Genomic DNA, 25,919 nt, shown 5'->3' on the forward strand with positions numbered 1-25,919 from the left:
GTCTAGTAGTCATCAGTGAGGTTTCCTCTGACAGTAAATGGTAGTAGGTGCAGAGACACATAGTCAGACATGATTCACAAGACCCACTTTCAAGGTTATATAAGCAGTAACACTTGCTTATGAGTCTGTGATTGGAAGAGCAGCCTGCTACTCATTGTGGGAGCTCCAGGAACATAGATTTAGTGACTTTCATACATGCTTCAAACTTGCTTTTGTGTTTTTTTTTAGTTGGTTGGTTGGTTGCTGTTTTATTTTCCCAGATATGCATCTATCTTTGCTTTTGAAAAAAACAAAATCCTTAACCACATTGCCTTGATAAACCCAAATAAACTCACTGGTTCTTGAAGCAAGATTTAAAAGGAACTCATTATTTCATTGTTTGCCACTTTGGTAGAATGGACAGACATTTGCTCTTATTTCCTAAGAAAGTCTTACAACCATATGCATGAGAGGAATATTCTTTAAGAATAAGCAGACCCTCCCTTCTTGTTCTGGTCATATCTGGCATCAAGTTATGCAGCAAGAAATCTCTTAGCAAACACTACCTTTCTGTCTTGGTCTCAAGTTGAAAGCATGAATAAAATTAGCTCATTTTAACTGGGATACATTATTCTGTTGTAGCAACACAAAACTAAATAAGATACTTTAGATCTCTGTTGAAATTTAAGGATTTGAGAAGGTTATGTTTTAAAAAGGAGAACATTCAGTAAATATCATAAGAATGAAAATAAATGGCATATTGGTCTATCAATATGAATGTGTGATGTGTGTTGAGAAGAGAGGGGTCTGAAATTAAAACACCACTCCTGGTGTTCCCGGCTCTTCATTTTCTGTGGCTTAAGGCATGTTTACTCACCTATCAGTGTGCCTCTATTTTTTCTTTTTTTATTCTGTAATTACTACTCATATTTACATATCCATACCCCCATTCCCTTGCCCTCTCATCCTCCCATATTCCCCACCAACCCCCCAAACCACTTCCCCTCACCCCCAACATCCCGTGGATAGTGAGGCCTCCCACCAGGGACCCTCAAAGTCTGTCAAATCGTTTGGGGGAGGGCATAGGCCCTCCTTGCTATAACTAGGCTACAATAGTATCCCTCCAAAGGGAATGGGCTCCCAAAGTATATTGGGATCCAGGGATAAAGACTGGCTCCACCATTAGAGGTCCCATTCACTATCTTGGCCTCCTAGCTGGCACCCACATTCAGAGGGCTAGTTAGGCCCATTGCCGTTTCCCCAGCTTTATGGAAAGGGTCTCCATGCTATCAGTAGGTCAGGTTCACTATTTCTGCAGGTCTTTCCAGCCCCATCTAGGCTCCTATGTTCATCCCTCCTCCCTCTCCACAACTGAATTCCGTAGTGCGGTCCAGGGCTTAGCTATGGGTTTCTGTTTCTGCTTGGAACAGCAAAAGGATGAAAGCTCTCCCTCCTCTCCCTGTCCCTGGGCTCCCACTTTGGTCAGGGGTTCTTGTCCCCATCCCCTTCATCGAGGGACTTTGCAATCTTCTCTTGGGGTCCTCTTTGTATCCTAGCTCCTCTGGTAGTGTGGATTGTAGACTAGAGATCCTTTGCTCTATGTCTAAAAATCATATATGAGTGAATACATGCCATGTTTGTCTTTTTGTGACTGGGTTACCTCACTCAGGATGGTTTCTTCTAGTTCCATACATTTGTCTGCGAATTTCAAGTTTCCATTGTTTTTATTTTCCACTGAGTAATACTCCGTTGTATAAATGTACCACATTTTCTCTATCCATTCTTCAGTTGAGGGGCATCTAGGTTGCTTCCAGGTTCTGGCTATTACAAATAATGCTGATATGAACATAGTTGAACTTATGTTCTTATTGTATGAGTGTGCATTCTTTAGGTATGTGCCCAAGAGAGGAATTGCTGGATATTGAGGTAGACTGATTCCCATTTTCCTGAGAAATAGCCATACTGATTTCCAAAGTGGTTGTATAAGTTTGCAATCCCACCATCAATGGAGGAGAGTTCCACATCCCCTCCAACATAGATTGTCATTGGTGTTACTGATTTTAGCCATTGTGACAGGAGTAAGATGTTATTCCAGAGTGGTTTTGAGTTGCATTTCCCTGATGGCTAAGGATGTTGAGCACTTTCTCAAGTGTCTTTTAACTATTTTGGATTCCTCTGTTGAGAATTCTCTATTTAGTTCTGCACTCCAATTTTTAATTGTCTTGTTTGGTGTTTTGGTGGCTAGGTTCTTGAGTTTACTATATATTTTGGTGATTGGCCCTCTGTCACATGTGGGATTGGTTTTCCCATTCTGTGGGCTGGTCAGTGTACCTCTCATAAAGTGGCGTTTTATTGATTGTTTCAGCTGTTTTGTGCATTACTAATATGTGGTATTACAGCTTTTCAGGGATCCAGAATGCTTCTGACTTCTCTTGCCACTATTTAGGAGAAAAACTGCTAAGTAAATATTATTCAATAAGTATGAATCAATATCTGGTTGAGAGAATTGACAAAATGAGGTAATGTATCTAGGAAACAATATAAAAGGCAATGATGTAAGAGAATATGGTAAAGGCTGATGTCATTAGCATCATCAGAAGCAGGTAGCAATACAATGACAATACATCTTTCAAATAATTTTAATGAATTTGATGTAAATGCACAAGGACTATTATTATAAGTACCCAATGAAAAGGTCTACAAAAGTGTTCTCTTGAGACACAGAATAAAATATATATTCATATGTTAAATTGATTACACATGAACCACCAATATTATGAAGAGAAATCTGATATGCTTTTTAAAATATTGACTATTTCAAAAAAGCACCATCAAAATAACATTAAAGTCAATGCTCAAATAAGCATCCAAGTTCCCTGTGGCCCTGTTAAGATGATCCACAAAGGTAGATATCATAAAGTCCATCATCATATTTTATCTGGTGCTTTTATATGTCAATATTATTTACTTTACATACAAAAATTAATCATTTCATTATTTCATTATTTAACTCTCTGTCTGCCAGCATAGAATCTGACATTTGCCTTGTTTCTTCAAGTAAATTTTTTTGTACTTTTAGCAGTAACCCCACCCACCATGTTTCTTGAAAGCTTGACTAAGTCTGCTGCATTAGACACTTGGAACCGAGCACAGAGCCTTCATTTCAGTCTGCCTAGAACTAGGTTGCTTTTAAGGTTTATTCTCCACAGATGCCCATTACCAGGCAAATGATGATGCTGAAATTTCCATAAGTTAGTGGCCTGGTTTTCATCTACCTGGTTCTTCATGGGGGCTCTTTTAGTACCTTGTTGACCTGCCCATCCCTGTACCTAGCTATTTCATTCTGCCCTCTGCTGTTGTTCTGTTTTCCACAAGGGAGTGTCTGAGAGGGAAGTAGCCGCCAACCTTATGATCATGTGTCTTTATTTTAGTGAGATTCCTTATTGGGCTGCAATTTTTATAAGGTTTTCTGTGTTTGTTTCCCTCTGTGGGACAGGAAGGCTTTAAGTGCTGGAATTGGATTATTGCCTGTCAAAACCTGTGCCAGAATCCATTATATATAACTCAAAAAAGGTTTCCATTTTTACTTTCTTGTGTTATGTGAGGGACTTTTCTAGTTGGTTCTTTACCATAAGACTCTAGTGGGATATCTTGTGAAATTAAAACATGGAGTATTCTAAAAATGAAAGCATACTGAATGTTTTTGTGACATATTGCTGAGCAAATTTTGGTATCAGAAATATACTTGTTTTGGTGGTAGTTTATGCTTTTGTGTAAAAATACTCATTCTGGAATCAAATGGTTAATAAGTAAGGGATATAAATAAGAATGTGTAGGTGGAAAGGCACAGATCCATGAAGACTGAGAAGAACACTGAAGCAAACATAGCTGGCACATGATCAAACGCATTACTGTACAGATTTCCAGTACTGAATGTGTTTTGTATTTTGACTTTGGCTGTGAACAAACAAATCCTTCAGCTCCCTATCAAGACAGTAGACTAACTATAGGGAACTCCAGTGTTGATGATGGAACAAATTCCAAGTTCTATATTGAGTCACATAATAATTAGTTGGCAAAAATTGTTGCTTTTAAGCAAGATTATTTTGTTACATTTTAAAGTGTTTCATTCTATGAGGAATCTTCTTTGATTTTTAACTTCAAAGAATGATTTGTCTCTTATTAAGGGACATCTAAAGGTAACTCTGATGTTTGTAGTTCTGTTTAGATGGCTGCAATGTCCTCTGCTTGGATATGTTCTTCCCTGTAGACACTAAACATTTCTTTAAAAACTTGAAAACATTATTTAAAGTTTATTTGTTGCACAAATATTCACTTATAGTATGTTTCTGACTCATAAAAATCATGTCTATCCTACTGTATTTGCTATATTCTCTGGTTTATCTAATAGTTTGTTAAACTTAATAAAATATATTTAAGTGGGAACATCTCTGAAGCACAATCTGGAAAATTTTATTAGGTAAAATTATAGAATAAAACTTGCTATTGACTAGCAGTCTCTGAGTTTCCTCACTATAGTAATACATACATATCTTAACTTAAAAAATCTGATAGTGTAACTGAAGGGGAGAAGAAAGTTATAGAGAAGATCAGTCCTAGAACAATGTAGGGAGTTACTGAGTTTAATTTTGTCTCAAAGTTTCAGAGGTTTCTATCCACGGTCATTTGACTCCATCACTGGAGGCTAGGATAACTCAGTGCATCATGGAAAACTTACAGAACAGAAGCCTGTTTACACTGTGTATGCTCTGAAGTGAAGAGCAGGACAGACATAGGCTGGGATGACCATAGAGAATTGCTCACAATGTCTAAGCTTCCTCCTGCCTGAGCTCAAACTCTTAAATAATTTACTGCTTTCATAGTTTAACAACCAGTCTTTGAGGATCATCTATAATCCAAATGATACCTGCAAAGATTGTCTGTTGAAAATGCTGGTGACCTAGAGATGGATGTTGGAGAATGTAGAGGATTTCGGATATCATACCCATGGCATTAGGGAACAAAACGGTGAGCCATTAACGATTAACTTTGCACTGTATCCTGCCAGTCTGTTTTAGTAGGTCAACAATTTGTGAATGTAGCTAAGCATTAGCTACTCTAATTTTAATATTAGAAGAAAAAATAAAGAACCTTTAAATTCACCTGCTTTAATAAATTTTTATTTTATATCACTTATATTGAGAGTATCAATAAGTAATGAATTTTTTTACTATCCATCTCTTTGAGTTAAGAAGTATTACAATAACATCCTACATGTAAACTCAGTTGCTTCTCATTGAAGTTATTTGATGACAAACTATTGTCACCTCCACATTAAAGATGAAGTGATTATTGGAGTATACAAACTATTAGATAGTTTTAAGATTTTAGATTACATATTTATTTTTAATTTAGAATCAAAACAGCTAGTGTACCAGAAAAATCTGATGTCTTTATTCTCTGGAAAAAAACAAAAATCTAGTTTCAGATACTGCTCAATAAATTATTTGAATATATTGTAACTGGAGAGGTTTGCTCAAATATTTTCTATCTGATAAGTAAGAACTGAAGCTAATTCACGTTAGCACAATTTCTTTTGGAATACAGATCAAACCAAAAATTATCTTAATTTGCCCCACCAAGAACTTTTGACTAGATACATGCATTATCAAAATTAGAGCTATCAAGAAAACTGGAGTGCTAGTATGGGATGGACAGTACAGAATAGCTCAATATCCATGGAGGATATTTATTTTTACAAACAAGACTCTCAGCATGTACATACATGTATATACTCATACAAACACATGCATGCACACACATACACATGCATTTGCCACACACATGCATGCACACACATATATCTCAGCCATACCACACACATACACACATACACATACAGGCACAAACACACACGCATGCACACATACATTAAAATTTGAGTTTACTTAGCCCCCCCACCATCATTTTTAAAAATATCTTTACTATGTTTTAAATCTGTAGAGTAAAATGAAGCTTTAAAACAGTGTTCCTCAGTAGCGGACCATCAAGCTGAAATCCTTAAAATGCCATTCCTGAACTAGAAAAAGCACAACGCCGTGAGATTCAAGTCTTTGAAATTCTGCTGGGATTTGAGGAGTCTACATGATGGCACACACTACCATGTGTCATTTCACTGCTCAGAGACCAGAAGGAATATTTCTTGCTTCTCAGTTATCATTAATCTAGTATTCTTCTTTGCATAAAGACTTAAACCAAAATCCTCCAAGGAAAAATAATCTGTCAAGATGGTTTTCATTCCCTCTTTTAGAATACTGAATGCAAAACATGAATGCATACATTGAATCTGAGGAGTTAACAAGTGTAGGAGCAATTTAAGAAAAGCAAACGTTTCTCTTTTTTATAAAGAGTGGTTAGAATGCAGCAAGGAATGCCAAGTGAACAATATCTTTAAGCAAGCATATACCCAATTAAAAGTTGATCCACAGTGAAATTGAATAGATGCTTTTAGAAAGAATATTAACTGTTTTAGCACACCTAAATGGTTACACAGTCTAGATTCAAACTCAACTTTAAGTTCCCATGCACTGTTGTAGGTAAGAGGGGCAAAGTAATATTTTTTGAAATCTCATATAAGCTCCATGTATTATATTGGATTTTTATGTTGTTCTGCAGTAGAGATTTTTTTTATTTATCAGATATCTGAAAAGGAAAATAAAATATCTTTTCTTGTAATGTTTATACAGGTACAATAGAATAAATAACAATGTGTTTTTTTTTCAGCTTGACAGTAAAATAAGTCAAATAGTGTAAATTACATGTGTGTCTATAGAAAGCTTGATTGTAAGTACCATTGTTCCAGTGAAACATTGAAATATCCTCCCAGGATAGAAATAACGATGAATAGAATAATCTAGCATTTTTTTTCTTCTCACAAACTTGAGATGTCACATCCAATCTGAGTTTCTGGAAATATCTTAATGAATTTCTAAACTAAAGTATTAAGTCAATTTGCACTCAAAATGCTGATGGAGGTACCATTTTCTATCAAAGCAACACATGAACATACAGTAATGTCATCCAAATTACTTTGCTGTCAGGAATGGCTAGGATTTTGTTTGTCATACCCAGACAGAAATTAAAACTAAATGCACATCAGTTACTTTGATATTGGATGGTCCTGAATCTAAAGAGTCATACATTAAGTTTCTGCTTCCAGAAGCTTATAATTCTAATCCTTGAGAACTGGAGGTATATGGTTCCATTTTTTTAGGTGGATGCTTATAGCTCAAAGCAAAGGCTTATTATCCTAGAGTTAGAGCATCAACATCCAATTACAAGAGTTAAGGTATGAAGCTTTAGTCCTTTGCTCATTGTCTCCGTCAAAACTACCTCCTCACCAACATTATAGCTCTAAGCTCTGGGTTTCAGGGCTATTATCTGTCAGTAAATGTCTGCAACTTGTGGCTGCATCTTCACATCTTAGGTTGCACTGAAGCTCTATGTTTTTGTCTGTTCTTTTATACAACCTATCCCACATGTATCACTCATAATAAAAAGCAAAATAGGGAAACAGGCCTTCTGTAATACAGCTTTTCAGAGCTCAGTGCTACAACATCAGGATCAGAGAACATGCATAGGGTAAGCCCCACCCCCGATACTAGCATGACAATACTGAAAACTGCTTATATGGATGGAATAAAGCAGATTCTGTCCTGTGTGTAAATTAAAATTACGACGATCACTTCATGGTTACCTTTTCCATCAATTACTAGACTTGCATAAAAGCGAATCAGTAGCCTCAAATTTTGTCAATCACATGCCTTGTGATGGATCCCTATGGATGTTATCCCTCCAATCCTGAGTGAATATTGTCATAGAGACCTAGAGTTCACAGATGTATATCTCTTGCAGAGAAGTATCTTCTTAGGTGTGTGCTGGTTAGTTGCCTAGAGTAGTCATGGCTGGAAGGACAATCTCCTAGGCAGGTGTAAGAGTTGCATCATGAATGAAATGTTTCTTACAGGCAGATACTTGTTATGTCAAGGTGTCTATGCAGTGTCCAAAGCAGCAGGAATGCCATGATGACACACACACAAAAAAAACATAAGACAGCAATGACTTATCATTTGAATTGCTTAGAAATCGGTATCTGTGGAGATGTGAGTTACAAAATCTGCTCCCATTATTATATAAACATGAACTCAAAGAGGAAAACTACCATTAACATTTTATAGAGAGAGTAACTAAAGACAAAGAATTTTCTTGCTGAATCATAATTTAGCTAAAAAATCAAAATGGGGCAAATAAGGAAAAAAACTAGGTAATAGTAAAAGAAGTGTCAATTTCTTTAAAAATTATATAGTTGATGACAGGATTAAAAATAAATTATTTAAATAGAAAGACTATATTTTTCTATAACACTTGTAGACAAGAAAGTGTACAAATTTTAAATTTCACTGTTCAATGACTTGTTAAGAATATTTCCTAGGGAGGTCACAGTGGATTACTGTGGCTGCAGGACTGTGCCCTCCTCTCTTCACTAACTGACCAACTTCTTCTAGGATAGAGCTCCTGGGACTGAAACTGATTGCCTCCATATGGAAGATGCAGTCTTTGTATTCTGTTATCTCCACTCAGGAAAGACAGTCTCCTCCACAGCTTAAAGGATTGCTTTGCTTTTAGCTTTTTTTTTTTTTTTTTCTGTGATGGCATCTTGGGTGTTGGGCTCAAGCAAGGCATTGTTTATTTTATTCTTTATGCTATTGTTTCCTTCCCTTCCTATGTGAGGTTGTCAGGCCAGTTAGTAAATTGTTCCTCCTGGAAGGAACGTTTTTTTATTGTTACAGTGGCCCACCATATTGTCTCATTCAACATGTTTTGGCTGAATAGATAGTAGATTTTCTACTGTACTCAAGTGACAATACCAGGGCTGCTTTATAAAGAGAGTATGAGGCTAAGGAGCACTATGTTTAACTAAGGAAATTAAATAACAATGAATATATCTCAAGCATGATAGTAGATGAACAGTCCTTGGAAAGATTAAGTTATCTAGAATGGCCTGATAGAATTTGTCTGGTATGGTCCACATAAAACATGATATAGGGACTATTTTTATTGCATGTGGATGCTATTGGTAACAAGCATCTGGGTTTCAGGCCACTAAAAACAAACTTGTGCTTAGATCAGAATGCAGAGTAGCATAAAACAACCAAGCTCCCTATCCAGATGCTTGGTTTTGGGTAGACCATTCATTCCCCTGTTATTTGTCCAGAATACTTTTAGAGCTCTTTAGAAACTGGTTGGTGATCCCTGCATTGCAAAAAGATTGGGAAGTCATGGCCTCTAAGTACCTGTTGTAGAGTGTGTCTAGAATGTAAATTGTATTAGCTACTTATCTATTGTGATAAAATATCCTAACAAAAGCACCTTAAAGAAGGAAGGTTTTATTTTAGCTTATACTTCCAAAGGAATAGACTCCATTACAGCATGGAGGTGTGGCAACAGGAGCAGGCTGTTACCTGATCATATTTTCATTCATGTTCAGAAAGCAGGAAAGCAGAACAAGAAAACGAGTGAGGCTATACAATCCTCAGACCTTGCCTTCAGTGTTACAGTGTCTCCATCAAGGCTCAACATCCTAAAGATTCCACAGCCTCCCCTAAAGCACTGCCATCATGTTCAAAAACATGAACTTCTGGGGAACATCTCTCATTCATACAACCACAAGGTGGTAATAGGTGGGCTATGAGTGCTAAACATTGTGACTATACTCAGCAGGGATTAAGTACTGAAACATTCATAAGAGGAGGAAAATCACCACCAAAGCAGTGTTGCTATTTAAATGGAAAGAAAAACTTTGGATGCAAAAGATAAATTCTCTTACCATCCAGCATGTGGTTAAAATTAGGATTTTGGCTTCCTGTGGGCTCTTATTTCATTCATTTATACAGCTGGGCACTTGTTTTGGCAATGTGTAGAGGATGTTGAAAGAAGCAGAAAGTAAGGGTTTTTTGTATTTTGTTTTTTATTAAATTGGATCATTTCAGAAAACTGTTATATCATAATGTGACAACTAAATCAACCTAAAAAACTTCAAGGAAATAGAGACATATTGCACATTTCTACCCACACGCATAAAATAAACCCAGTATGCCAAAGGAAGAACATGTGTGGGTATCTCTCTTCTTTGTTCTGTTTATTGAATGTGAAGGAAATTTGTGTGTTTAACACCATAAAACCCTCTGTTATAAACTATCTTCACTATTACTGTCTTTTATGGAGTGAGGTTTGTATGCACCCTTAACCTTGTTTTTATTGTTGCTAGTTTCGCCATCAGGAAAAAGAGAAGTCTGTCTAACTACCTGACTTAAAAAAATAAAGTAAGTAAAACAAGCCTTTCTCCTAGTGAAGAACAACAATCAGAACATTTGTCAATAACTACTATTTCCCTTTGGTGATTAGCATCTTTTATTACTTTTAGTACACAGCTATCAAGGCTCTTAACCACATATGTGTCAAGAGCACTTAATAAAACAGCTGTCTATAGTGGATTCAGGGGAGAACAGAAAGAGTTAATTCCTTCGGCTTTCACAGTGGAATAAAGTTAATAGGTTGCCAATAACGTGGGTTATAGTTTCGAAAGCTAAAGTTATAAGTAATCCTAAAGGGAAAGAGGAAAATTGTTCCTGACAAGCTGAAATTACTTTATAAAACCTCTTATGTGTTGAGAAGCCCTGAGTTGGTCAGGGCATGAAGCTTATTTCAATGTTTAACTCAGCCTGTTTCTAAAGCAAATATCTTGCCCAATATCCTTTTTCCTAAAGCACACCCTTTAACCCAGTATTTTTTGTTTCTTTTTCTTGTTGGCATGGAGACTAAGAATCGCTCCACCAGACTGATCAATGCATGGTTACATCAACATAACATTTTCAGTCAAGTTCCCAGGAGCCTTCCTCCTGAGTCTGTCATTCTGATTCAGATAACTAAATCAGGCTAAGCACAGTGATGATAAAGGGTGACTTGCCTCATTAGCTGGCTCCTGCTGTTCTTGCTTCCAGGAAGCTCTGTACTGACTGCAGTGGAGCCTGGGAGTGATCACTAACTTTCTCAAAAAAATAATAATTTTGATGTATTTTTCTAGTAATTCTCATCTTGCATTTTGACAGTAATTTTATAGAATGACATATGCACTAATCCATATGTGCAGATATTTCTTCTCTAAATATGTATCTTGTGATTGGTTTTATGAAGACTGAGCAGACAACGGTTTTCATCTAGGGGACTATTTAAAAATATCCTGCACATTTGTCATTTTCAAAACCTGTGTAAACTTTAATTAACAGTATTAGAAATATTACAATTATCTGTCTTCTAGCATGAAAGTAGAGTCAGCGACCAATGCTTCTTATAAAATAACATTTTCACCAGATCTGAGAATTTATTATGTGAAATAATACCTTTTAAAAATGAACAACTAATTTTCTGTCAAAATTTTTGATTCATGGGGGGAGAACAAGCAAGGGAGAAAACACAGAAAAACAAAAGATCCCATTTAGTCATCACAATCTGAATGGGAGACTCATGAAATTAGATATAATTATCCATGTGGCTGAAAGCTGCCTGTAGGAAAAATGAATGGGAACACACAATCGGAAGCAAAAGGAGCCGCAATTATACCATGATCAATGCTCCAACTGAGAGAATAGTAGCAAATTAAGAAGGGCTGCTCCAAATCAAACATTATTTTAGCAATATTATGACTTTTAATACAGCTCTCACTACTAGCGAAAAGCTAATCTTTAAAATGACGTCCACAACAACACTGTTTGATTCCAATACTTGCTGGCATCTTCCTCTTGACTGACAAAATTTCTCTAGAGGAAATATCTCCAACAGCTCCTCTTTCCATTTTAACAGCCCTACACCCATGCATGCCCTATTTGTAACACACCAGGCAGTGTTGAACATGTTTCATGAATGTAAATTTTCACTTCAATGGATAGAAATCTACAATAGGATTGTATGGCTACATCTGCTAAAATAATGGCTTAAGTTGTATTTGGGCACCATCTAAATGTAATGGAGCAGAGATATTTGAATAGTAATGAGTTTTTCCCTGATGTTCTGAAAACATCAAGTTAGTAAGCATGCATCCTCATATGTGGAACAGTAAGATGGTTTGAAGATGTTTTTCTTTTCAGTATTTAATAGTAATTTTCAACACAACTGCTCTGCCATCTCCTCCCAATCTTAGTCACCATTGCCTTCTTTACATATGTTAAGAGTTTATGATCAATTATAAGAGGTTTTCTCTTAAAATTATCCACACATTTCATCTTGGCTAAAAGAGTTATGTTCTTTTTGCTTGCTATGGGAACCTTTATTATTTATAAAACAATCTAGTGAAAGAAAACTAATAAAATATATGTCAAACTTCAGACAGATTTTAACCTAGTCTAGGCCATATTTTGTCTCACCAGAAGCTTGATTTTTAAATACTCAGATAATTAGCTTTGTTCTTTCTCTCACTGATGAGCAGATGTCTACAGTCTGTTTCCACTACAAAGACCAATCCATGGCATATGACCATGCCATGTTAGATGAAGATTATAGAAATTGTCAGTGAACCTTCTAGAATTTTCTCTGACTACTTCTGAACAGACTTATAGAGGACATTTTGTATAAGATATATTCTCACTGATATTGATAGCTCAATTCCTTTCACTTTCAATATTTTTCCAGTCTTTTATTACCTGGTTCAGTACTTTGTCAGGGCAGTGAACATGTTCTGACCTCAATTGTCAAGAACATCTCATTGCTAAATTGACCGATAGATTTTTACTTCTAGTCATATTTGAACTCCTAACTTCAGAATTGGCATGTGTCTTCATCTTTCTCAAAATACTTTCTCTGAGCTTATCAGATATCAGATTGTCTGTAACTATTGTTCTTTTCCTACTTCAATTCCATATCCATTTTGCTGATTCTAAGGTATGGATTTCTTCATAGTTTTGACCCTAGGTTTTCTGTCTATTCTTATTTTCTGTTCTTGAACAATCTTACCTGTTTTCATAGCTTAGTATATCTATGTGCAGGCAAGTTTATAAACTCAATCTAAGACCTTCCCCCACAGTTTTGGGGGAATAAATCTACTTGGATTGATGACACTCACACTACTGCTTTGAAAACTGTGACCAATTAAAATCCAGGTTGAGAGCAACATTTTTAAAAGTTTCTACTCTCCTAACACATTAAGTATGTTAGATGTTCATTAAGACCATAGTCATGCCATCAGACACTAGGCTCTTAAATTTAATTTTTAGCTAATTCCAAGTAACATTGAGATTATCCCTACAACACATTCACAAACAAACAAAATCTAATGAACAATTTAGGTTATCTTGAATTTAATGAAAACTAACTTTCAAAATGACAAAGCTTTGGGAAGATTTCACAAATCTAAGTTGCTAAAGCATTTCATCATGGCATATGAATTATGACACTTAAAATGATTTTTAAAAATAGGAATTGCAAATATCTAAAAAGATATACTCCCAAGACAAAGTTGCTATAATTCTTCAGTATTTGTCTGTATTTGACAAATCTAGAGCCAAAATCATGGGATTTTTCTTATGTGTTTGCTTTCCACAAGTGAGAAAATTAAAGATTCGGCGTTGAGTGTTCTCTTTGAAATTTTATATCTGTATATATTATTATATCTTAAGTCAAAATACATTTTATTTTATGTAATATAATCAAATTTATGAGGTGAATTTAATAAATACAAACAAAAGATTTTGTTTACACACAATTTGGAACTTCCCTATCTTAAAATCTTGCCAAATTATACAATGAATCTTATGTATACCAATTTTAGTACACCAATCTTAAATCCATTTTAGATAATCTCTGCCTCCTTAACCCAAGGAACTTTCCAAATGGTCATTTTATAATCTTATTCAGGGTCTTGTGTGGTATACTCTTACCTTTTAGCTCTTAAGTGAGAAAGCAGGATTTCTGTGGGAGGCATTTGCAAGCCCTCTTCCCCACACAGCCCTCGGCTGTTGATGATATAGTGCCTGGGAAAACATCAGATGCATCATGGTAAATAGAAATCATTTGCTGGAATCTTACCACACCTCAGGAATGCACCATCCTTTATATATGGATGGAAAGATGAGAGACAGACATGTAGATGGGAGATGGACAGATATTCAGCCAAAAAGCACCATTAGGATATTTTTATATCCATCTGTTTTAACTTGTTTTATATTTTCTCAGAATTAGACAATGAATGTGGATTTTAGAAGAGAAAATCAGAGACAGAGTAGCATTTACTTCACATATTACAACTGTGCAAACTATTACCTTGTTGTAGCACTGATTGTTGCTGGCTTTTTCTCCAGCCTAGAATTATAGTTTTCACCAAGTTTACCCACCATGTACTTCTTATTTTATTATTTTAACTGAATTTTTATAACGTGTGTGTGTGTGTGTGTGTGTGTGTGTGTGTGTGTGTGTGTGTATGTGTGTGTGTGTTTGTGTGTATGTTTGTGTGAAGTCATTGATTATGTCCTACATTTAAGACATAAACATAGAGAAACATACAAAATTACAACTAATTTATTTACTATGAAAGAAAGAATATTACTACTATGGTGGTCAAAAGACAAATCATAGGCCAATGAAATGGCTAAGTTGGTAAGGAAGTTTAGCTCTAAGCCTTGATGTCACATTTTCAATTCCCCCAAAAATACTATCACAGGAAAAGGGAACTGATTCCCACTGGTTGTCCACTGACATAATACACCCCCCATACACACACACCAGGGAGCATGCACAGGCACAAAAGCTGCATGGTAACACATCAAACAAAGCTTAAACACAAATAAATAAATATATAAATAAATAAATGCAGAAATAATTAAACAAATGATAAAATTGTTTAAAAAATCATTACCCATATTCTAGTGGGCTACTTCATTCCATCTCCCTGTTGCTCTCTGTAGCCTTTTCAGAAGATTACCACCTTAAGAAAATCACTATTTTCTCTCCCTTATATCTTAACATACAAGCATAAATAAATAAATAAATAAATAAATAAATAAATAAATAAATACTGGAGATCAATTTCAACTGATTTTATATAAATGGTATCATGGATACCACATTATAGCAAGTTTTAATTGTAAAGCATTTTTAGTTCACAGAAAAATAGTAAGTTGTTAGTGTATGATGCTGTTTAAAACTTGGTTGTATGTAATAAAGTATTTATCACAGCTAATCCATCAATATTATAAAAGTAATGTATTTATAATACTTCTTACTTTATGCTTTCATAATCATGCTTTCAGATATACAGAGCAGACTGTCATGTAATGTAGTTTGTTTATTTCAGTCTGGACTTACATTGGATCCAGTTCTCTTTTGTCTGCCTCTCAAGTATACCATGACTACACAAATGAGCTACCATGCCTTGCTCATGTGTGAAAGTTGATAAGACCAAGATGAAATAATTCATGTCAGACCCAGATAAAATTAACTGTGAAGTTAATACTAGGTGTTTACCTAAGATAGGAACTTTGTTAACGATTTTCTAATGTCCTAGAGTAACATTCTTTCAATACCTCTCATGTATGTATAGGTTTCTGTGAAAGGTTTACCCTTTTTCCCCATTTTTTACAGTTTTTGTTTCCATTTTACATTCCAACCACAGTTCTCCCTCCTACCCATCCTCCCACCTCCTCACCTCCTCCAACATCCACCCCCAGTCCTCTGCTCCTCAAAGGTAAGGGTTTCCATGAGAAGTCAACATAGTCTGGCACAATTTGTTGGGGCAGGGCTTGGTCCCTCTCTCATGCATTAAGATAGAGCATTTCAAAGAAGTATATGTGAAGAGAAAACTTATATAGCAATGCTATAGACATTTACGTGATAGGACCAATGCCAAACAGATTTCTAACAATCAGTATTATATCTTTTGTAATTTAGTCCCCTTTCGCTTTGAAAGGCTTCTTCATGGCTTCATCCCCAAGAATGTGACCAAAGTTTTCTACAACATAGGTGCTGCAATAGCAATTCTTTGTCATTCCAAAAACATATAATTAAACATTAGAGGATTTTTTCTCTGAACCTTAAGCAGAATACTGTATCATATTTAGTCACTGTCCCACCTTAAGCGCCATTGCTGGAAACCCTATTCTCAGACATTACTCATTGTAATTAAATCGAGAGTTTTGAAAACAGCAGGTATTTGACAATGCTTGCCTTAGTTTGAGTTTACCAGATGGCTTTCTCGTGATTATATGGGATAATAGTTTTAGCAAAGAAGTCCATAGAACAAAGACACAGTCATGTCACACCCTGTCAAGGGTACACAATGTTAAGATGACTTAAACTGATGATGTCTAGCCTGGTCACAAGGCCAAAGCAGGTTTGTCCAAAATCAAAGAGAAGTTATTCTTTTTATCCACTTAATTTCTTTAGAAATCTTACTGGAAAGGTGCCTCAGTGTTGCTCACAAAATTTAAGGACTTGTGAGCTATGCTGCATATCTGAAGGCATCGTGTCTACATTACATTGATTATTCGATATTTTATCATCAGATTTTCTGCTTACCAAACTATACATTAATTCATGTTTACTTATAAGCAGAATGGACTCATGGAAAAAAATTTTATACATTGTGGGGTAGTACTATACTGAGCTAATTGTTTTATTGCTAAAATTTGCCCAACATTGATCAATGTAGGTATCTTAAGTTGGTTTTCATGCCATTTTGTGTCCCCATGAGGTTTTGCATTGCTTTAAGATGAGCATGTCTTATCTTGAATCCTTTCTTATTCTGGTCTAAAGTCATCCTTTTATCAGAGAATCTTTGGTCTCCTTGATTAGTGCTGCTAAACTTTATTAGTGTCATCTTCATTTGGATTTATTCTAGTATTATCAATTTAGTATAGTTAACACTACATCAGTATGTCTTTACAGGTTCTGTTCTCTCATTTAAAGATTTCCTACAACAAAATTATAACTATGCTCCATATAACTAGAGTTATTCTTTGCTTTTTCATGTTTGATCTATTATCAAACACAATATGGTTTTTGTAATATTTGAAGTACACTTCAAATGTTCCCTCTCTTTATATGAAATCTGAAAACATAATAGAATTTATTAAAAAGCCCAAAATTTCCTTCCCATAGAACCACTTTGGTTAAAAAAATATATACACTTCACCAAGATTCTTATTTCACTAAATTTTTATATATTTTAAAAATATGAATTATTTCACATAGATTTAAAATCACATCTGGCATATCAGGTTTGCCAACTGTACTAATCAACGTGCATGACTTAGATATTGATTTTGTGTTTTTTCATTCAGTTTGAGAAGATAACAAAACAACAATAACATGTAAACTCTGAATCTCTTGGTGAGAATGCTGAAATGGATGAGAGTGAGGAAATTTCTCATACTTGCTTTCTTCATATTATATTTTATAGGTCCCCATTAATTATGATACCTTTAATTTCTGTTAATGATACTTCACATTTTTCTCTATATAGAAATAATAAAATTGTATCAGGCCTATTTACAAACGCTGATATTTGGCATGCTATTATTAATGGTATTATAAAAATTATTTTCTTGTTTTTCGTTTTAGTTGTAAATGTAAAAATTTAAAACTACTATGCTCATATGCCACACTTTGTAGAAACGCATTATTAATCTTAATAATGCATGTGCAGATCCTCTCAGAGTCCATGATTGCTTTTCTTCTTCATAGATGACAAATTATTTTTAATGCCTGTCTGGTGTTTATTTATTCTATTTATTTTCTTATTTATTGTATTTATAGAATACAAAATGACTTGTCATATTCTTCCTGATTTCAAAGGGAATGACTTCAACATTATATAACTCTGTAGAGAGTATAATGATTACCGTACATCAAAAATAATGATATCTGTTATTATGATTTGAATGTGAAATATTCCTGGTATGTTTGAACAATATTTTTATGGTAACTCATCATTGTGAAAATATCCCCTGCATTCAAAGAGAGTGAAAATTGTTCTGAACTTTACAGTCAGAGTTAATAGATATTGAGGTCACTTAAGACTTAAGATTGATACCCTAATTTATAATCACCCTGCTTGCTTAAACTGCCTTCAATGAAATGACAAAATTTCTTTGCCTTAGATTTTTTTCATGCAATCAAGTTTTACAACTAAATTAATGCACAAATATAATTTTAAAATATACTTTTATCTCTTTTCTTGACCCACAGATACATGTGTATCTGTGTGTATGCTGTCAGCAAATATAGTCATAAACAATTTTTAAAAATTAATAACTGCCATAAATTTCAAATGCAGCATGTTAACATTACTTAAAAGAATTGCTTTTTTTTCTAGTAGTGTCAGTCAATTCTTTTTATACTGTGTTAAAGATTTCTATAAAGTATCCCTGATACATTGCCATGTGATGATCTCTGCGATGGTCAATTAAAGAAAGAGCAAAGCCCTTTGGTGAGCCAAGGGCACACAGATGTCATAATGTTTACTATGATTCCTTAAATTTTCTTTAGTTTACTGAAACGCAAGTTCTAAGCATCATATTCTCATCTTTTGAAACAACCCAAAACATAATCTGTATAATTTAAACACCCCAAATTCTTTTAACATTGTTGATAAATAAATTAAATACATGAATGTGTATATTAGCAGGCCATTCATGTACAAAACATATAAAAACAGCTCAGAACACTTTATTAAGTCTCTTTGTCCATTGAAATGGATAATAACAATATCTGTACTTATAAGCATAAGCTGTCAATTGTAGAAATAATAGTGGACCAAGTATAATACATAGAGAGAGACAAAACTGTCCTAAAAGAAATACATAAAAGACTAAGTACATAGTTTTTCTGAAAATTAAAGCTCTATGTAAATTATCACAAGCATTTTACTTGTGATACTGGAGATAATATAAAGTAAAATATAGATCATGAAATAATACAATATAATCCTGGTATTTAGAAATGAATTTTTAAAAGACCCAGCAAATTGGAAAACAAAGGAAAAGAAAAGGTAGAAAACAATGCTAGAAAATAGAAAATTCTACTAGAATTCTCTGGACTTTTAGGGAAGACAATTAGATACTACACAGGGTCCAGTACTATTTCACTGTTATCTACATTAAGTCTTTTTCATTGAGCCACAGAGTATCTATGACTTAATGTTTATATTCTATTTGGTGCTGTTTTATTTTATTTTACTTTTCCAGGACTGGAGATCCAAATCAGTGCATTGCAAATGTTATGTTAGTGCTCTACCACTGAGCTACAAGTCCTTCACTGGGTCCTGCTCTATTTGACATTTGCCTATTATTTGATTAACATATCAACATTATGAATTAATATTTTATATGCTCTATGTAGTAGGTTTATTTTAGCTTTATGGAATACATTCTACTAGCACTTTTAAGCAAAATTTGTCAGAAATATACTGATAAACATATAATAATGATAATACTGTCTAATACTATAAATAAAAATAGCAGTGCAGGGTAGTGAGATTGCTCAAAAAGTAAAGACACTTGCCACAAAAATCTAATGGCCTGAGTTTGATCTCTGTAACTCATGTTGTGGAAGTATATAAGTGACTCCTTCAGGATCTCTTCTGATTTCTACAAGTGCCATGGCACACACATATGTACACCACACACACACACACACACACACACACACACACACACACACACAAACATTGAAAATTTTAGAAATAATACAGCATTATGCGGATGTCTTCAAGTGTACACATAATCTTTTTTTTTTCACAAATCAGCTATTTAGCTGCCTTCTTCAGGCCAATATGACTTTAATTCATTTTATTTATCTTTGAATTTCATAAGGTAAAAGGAATGAACTAGAAGACAGAAATTTGTTTTCATTTGATATTTACTGACTTTTGAGTCAGAATCTTATTATATAATCCTGGTTGGCCTTGTAATTTCTGGGAATATAGACTTATACCTACTCAATAAGTACAAATGGCTATGTGTTTATTTATTTATTTATTTATTTATTTATTTACTTATTTATTCAGCATTGTCATAATGTAGGCAATTTTAGTTTTGAAATTTTTAACAAATTTATTAGGCTAATTTGAATAAATAAAAATACTGCTTATGCTTTTAAATCTACCTCGAGAAGCTTTAAGACCTAATTTCATATATGACATTGTGGTTCAGTTATTCCACTAAATTTTCAGCACCCCACCGATTTCAAGTATTTATTATGTCTTTTCTGTTTTAGATTAAAACATGATATTCATTTTGTCTATTCAATTAAGAATAATGCTGGCGACAATTTTAAAAGTACCTCCCATTATTTAAGGCACAATATGTTATGCATTTTATACTTTTTTTTTAGTGTCATGAATAGACTTTCTTCCACACTCAAGTTTACAACTGAGAAAATTTCACGTTTCACTAGATATTGTGTTTGAAAACTCTGGCCAAATATCCTCATCAGCAAGAATTTGGTTCAGAAGGTCACTGAGCTTGCCCATTTGTTTTTGTTCTTGCATAAGATTTTTTTTTTTTTTGAAGTGAGACATGTTCTTCTGCATGAAGGAGCAGAAGTAGCATGAGACTGAAGAATTTTGCACATTTGAAAACACAGTAATCCTTCCCACAGGATTTGGCTTTCTACACCGTATGCAACTTTTTAAAAATGTGCAGTTTGGTTTTTTTAGATTTGGACTCTTAGGATTATAAGATTAAGTTCTCAAGATTGTAACTTTTGATACTCTGATCTTTAGAAATTTTATACTTTAGAGATTTTGATCTCATAGGATTTCAGTGTTAGATTTTATGGTATTGAGGGATGTGTGTTTATGATCAGCACTGCTCAGTTCTGGGTGACACATGCCAAATCATTTAAAGAGATCTTTTTCACTCTGTATCCTGAATCTGGGTGAGTGATTTTGATCATGCAGTTCAGTGAGCCACCTGGGGAGTGAGGTGCTAGACTTTCTTTTGGTGAATATACATAAATTCAAACTGAATTGGAGATTTATATTAAATTTGTTCTTTAATGGTCTCATATACACATGAAAAACTTTATAAGGATTATATGACCCTTGATTTTAACAAAGGTTGTCTGTCTGACCTGCCTTTAGACATATCCACTGGAGCCCTCTTGTCTCATCTGTGAATATACAACTGAAGACTATGAATTTCCCATCCCAGAATGTTCAAGTAGTTAATATTACAGCAGGGAAGTATATTTACTATCCATGGTTGACTGGTGACAGAACCAGTCTTGTCAAGCCTAGTCCCAGTAATGACAGTTCTGAGTTCATGATTGTAGTATCTATGTCATGCCTAGAATGTGGTATTCCATGGCCATTCTTTCGACTCTGTTTTACTATCCCTTTTGTAATGTTTTCAGAAATTTAGAGAAAATGGTAAACTGTTTTGCTAAGACTAAGCTTCACCCCTATTTATTCTTTACAACTCGGGCAGCTAATAATTTCTACTATTTATTCCTATCCACTACAGAGACCTTGCTAATTAGGGCTGATAAAAGATGTTGTCTACAAGTATAAATACAAGCAGCTAGAGAAAAAAAGATGTTAGTAGTCTAACCCACCTCCAATGACAAAAATAATTAGTAAGCTAGATGTGCTCCCCCTTGCAACAGTGACACTACTGTTGTGGGGGGAATCAAGTGCTCCCTGGTCAGGTTTGAAGAGCACTCCACATGTGGGAATCTGTGACACTGTAAGCCCAGTAATGACTGAATTGTCATAGACACATGGGGAAATTTAATGCTTTTTTCTGACTGAACTGACCATAGAATAAAACTGTCTTCTATATATCTTTGTTTATATGCATAGAGAAATGCTACCCTCAGCCTTCCTTAATCAGAGAGCCTCTTTCTGCAGTGAATAGTGGTTAATGCTGAGATTCATGACTGCCCACAGTGCTGAGAGTAAGTAATACTCGAGGGCTCAGGAATAAATGGAACACTAAGTATTTTAATGTTCAGATAACATTGAAATCATGAATTCAAAACAAGAGTAGTTGCCTGCAGTGAGCCTGAACACTTGCTCTGTCTAAAGTTGTTATATAATGGGAAGCCCTGACAGGGCCCTGCTCCTTACTACAGAAATATTGGCTACTGGCAGATTCTGGTAAGTTTAATCAGATAAAAGTATCAAATTCTCCTTTGTGTCTATGACCTTCCAGCTGTAAAATGTTAACTGGGCTTTCAGTAACTGTCAGAGATTCCCTCAGGTGGAGTGCTCCCCAAATCTGACCAGGGAGACTTGATTACCCCCACAACAGTTGTGTTAGTGTTGCACCAGGGAGCATATCTAGCTCATTAATTGTTTATATCATTGGAGTTTGATTAGACCACCGCTGATACTACCAAGCTCTGACGTGTAACTCCAATGACAGGGTTACCCAGATGGACCTAGATTCACATAGGTGATCACAAAAAAAGAACAAAAAAACTAAAGATAGGAATTTGAGAAAGGTTTTTAAGGGAGAGACAGGGGAAACAGGGATAATAGGGTCTGTAAGAGTTTGAGGATGAAAGTGTTCAGTATTAATTAATGTATATCTGCAATTTGCCAAAGAATAAAATAAACATTTTTAAAAAGTAAATAGAGTGTTTGTTTGTTGGTTGGTTTGTTTTGATAACCACACAGGTAAGCACTGCCATTACTTTAAATGTAGTTCTGCAATTTCTGTACGTGTATTCTAAGTAATACAAGTTCATTCTAATAGTTTTACCTTTTGTTACACAAAGGAGATGAACTATTCACAAGTTGGGTCTTTTCTATTCTGCTTATGTTCTAATATTTTTTTATATATGTAGTAACATATTTTGGAAATTGCTTTAACAAAAGTGTAACAGGTCAATAAATGACAGCTAACGATATCATTACATTATCTTTACCACTTAGATTATTTCATCTTAAATCATATCTTTATGTAAATGGTTGTTTAGCTATGTATGTGCAAATGTATAGAGTGGAGCACTAAACCAATTCTCAATAATTTAAAAATGATTCAGGTGATATCATTTATGCCCTGTTATTTCAATCTAAGTAATTTATAAATTAATAATAAAACCCTAGATATTTAGAAGGTAGTTTGATGGTTCTATTTCAGTTTAGATAAGTAACAGTAATAAGTTCCCTTCAGGCTCAAGACCTACAGAACCATGTGTCTCTGACTGGGTCATGGAACTAGTCATGGATGCCTCTTATTGAGTACAACCACAGAGCAATTGGTTACTCCCATAATGGACAAGCATTTATTGCACAGGTAGTCACAACTTATGAAACATTCTGACTTGCAGGGGTTAGACCTGAGTCACAAAGACCATTGATGACCTGTATAGCACATCTTAGCTGTATAAAAGCTAGACAGTCATGAAATTTCCTGGCTTTTTCCAAACAGATTATTATGTCTTACAACCAAATTATGGGTGTTTTCAGCAATAGGGTCTTATTATCTAATCCTGTTGTGTGGCTAGGAAGAATGGCAAAAGTTTGTATACCTTTGCAGTCTTCATAGCCTTTGAAGCCAAGCAGCTCCTGGGGTATTATAAACCTTCACTGGACTCTCCATCCAGTAGCCAACTGTTTCTAAGTCTATAATCTTGCCATGCAAGGTATCACATCTGTTTCAAAGTCATTTTTATCATTATTTTTAAATTGGTTTGCAAGATAGTAGGTTTCCACATTGATTATTCCATAGTTTCTGATATGTTTAATCCTTCTATCTCTCCCATTGTCTCCCTTATGATCCTTTCCATGAATAAATATTTCACCTCCACATTACCTTCTTCCTTGTCAACATTTGTTGTAATGTTGTTCTGCTGATGCCCATTCTAAATGAAGAGAGGTGATATCTGAAGTGGTTTTATTCTTCATTTCTGTGACAGCCAATGGTGTCAAATGCATTGTAAAGTGATCAGTAATCACTTTAAATTTTTTTCTTTTGATAACTTTCTGTTTAATTCTATAGTCCATTTATAATTTGGTTATGTATTTTCCATGTATCAGAACAGTTTATAAATTGATAAAATGGCCACTAAAAATATTCAAAAGATTTGATGAAGTTCCAATTAAAATTCTGTGGTCATTCCTCATACAATGTAAAGAATAGCTCTAAAATGTATATGGAAGTATACCAAAACAATTCTGGGCAATAATACTGTGGGGAGAATCATCACACCCAATTTCAAATATACTATAGAAACATAGTGATGAAAATAGCATGGCCCCAGCACAAAGCAGAAGTGTATACCAGAAAAACAAAAGAGAGGGATCAGGTATCATCCCTGGACTGTAGATACCTACTTTTGACAAAGATGCTTAAAAAACACACAGGTCTTAAGAACTGGCACTGGTTAAAGAGGATATCTACGGAATGAAACTAGATTCTTATCTCTTATTCACACAAAACTTAACTATAAATAAATCTAGAACCACATCAAAATAAATTACATGCTGATGTTACTACAGTAAAAAGTTGGGATGTAGTCATAGGTAAGATGTAGTCATAGGTAAGAACTTTATATAGGACTCTGGTAACCCATAGAATAAGGTTTGTATTGACAAACAAGACTTCATGAAATTAAAAGGCATCTGTGAAGCAGAAGAAACTGTCAATTAGGTGAAGAGACCTAATACAGAATAGAAAAAAAAAAAAAACTATATTAGAAAAGAGATGTCTCGCTGGGCGTTGGTGGTGCACGCCTTTAATCTCAGCACTCAGGAGGCAGAGGTAGGTGGATCTCTGTGAGTTCAAGGTCAGCCTGCCCTAAAGAGCAAGTGCCAGAATAGGCTCCAAAGCTACACAGAGAAACCCTGTCTTGAAAAACCAAAAAAAAAAAAAAAAAGAAGAGAGATATCTCACAGACAATTATTCTTTAGAACATATAAATAACTCACAAAACTAAACATCTAGAAAACAAACAATCCAAGTAAAATGGAAACAATTTTCACATCTCCTATTTAGGTGGTTAGTTTGCCTTGTAGGAAAGAAAATGTCATAATTAGCTCCAATATGTAGGGATTTTACAGTGTAAATTGTGTTTATTGCAATTAATCCGTACTAAACAAAGAAGTCAATGGAAAGACTTAAAAATGGCTTTTTAAAGCTCCAGGCAGGGTGTTTAGAAGCTTTCTCTATTGTTACTAGAATGTAAAGTTACTTTTGTTGATAAAATTTTGTTTTGGTTATTGAGACAAAGTCTCACTATTACATAAATGGCCCAAGTAAAATCCTATTACATTATTAACAATGTATGATTAATTGATTTTACTTTGATAATATCAAATTATTCCTGCATCCCTACTGATTACAGGAGTCCCTTATGAATCTTTGAGAGTAAATTATTTTACTTCCCTTGTATTTTTACACTCTCTTGATTCATTTGCCTCTATTTTCCTTAAATTGATATATAATGTTAGTATTGGATCATTTATCTAGGCCAAATATATTTTCTTTATTTGAGATTATTTTTTCAAGTTAAATATGCAGTATATAGATTTACACACACCAAAACAGGCCTTTAGTTTGTCTACCTCTTTCTGTGTTCTTATATCTCCAAGTTATAATATTTACATTTTGCATATTTGAAAGGACTTTTAAATATCATCTAGATTTATCCTCTATGAACTATGATGTACTTTTCTCATAGAAGCAGAATTGTTGTCAAAAGACATAGTCAACGATAATGTTTATTTTGTTTAAAATCATTTAATTGCTTCTTATTTATTTTGGAATTAAATGTAAGTGCTTGATCTTAGCTTATATGTCCATGCCTTTTTGTAGCATCTGTCTAACTTTTTAATCCCATTACCTGCTTCTCCAATTCTTTCATTTTAGTTGTCTCTCTTTTGTTAG

The 25,919-nt window shown here is 34.4% G+C and overlaps 1 long non-coding RNA gene across 15 annotated transcripts in view; it reads right to left on the reverse strand.

Annotated features, from left to right (window-relative positions):
- The window catches only part of LOC103163816, a 117,135-nt gene that overhangs the window by 60,201 nt on the left and 31,015 nt on the right, over positions 1-25,919 (reverse strand). For 8 of the 15 annotated variants that reach the window (XR_003482623.2, XR_003482628.2, XR_003482625.2 and 5 more), the window contains one exon: positions 13,968-14,060. This is a non-coding gene — a long non-coding RNA (uncharacterized LOC103163816). Of the gene's footprint in view, positions 1-6,267; positions 6,682-7,544; positions 8,031-9,865; positions 9,940-13,967; positions 14,061-25,919 lie in introns of those variants that run through there. The other 7 variants (XR_003482633.2, XR_003482619.2, XR_003482622.2 and 4 more) reach the window with 6 other exon arrangements.

This window comes from Cricetulus griseus, chromosome 2 (genome assembly GCF_003668045.3).
Source record: "Cricetulus griseus strain 17A/GY chromosome 2, alternate assembly CriGri-PICRH-1.0, whole genome shotgun sequence".
NCBI classification, from domain to species: Eukaryota; Metazoa; Chordata; class Mammalia; order Rodentia; family Cricetidae; genus Cricetulus; species Cricetulus griseus.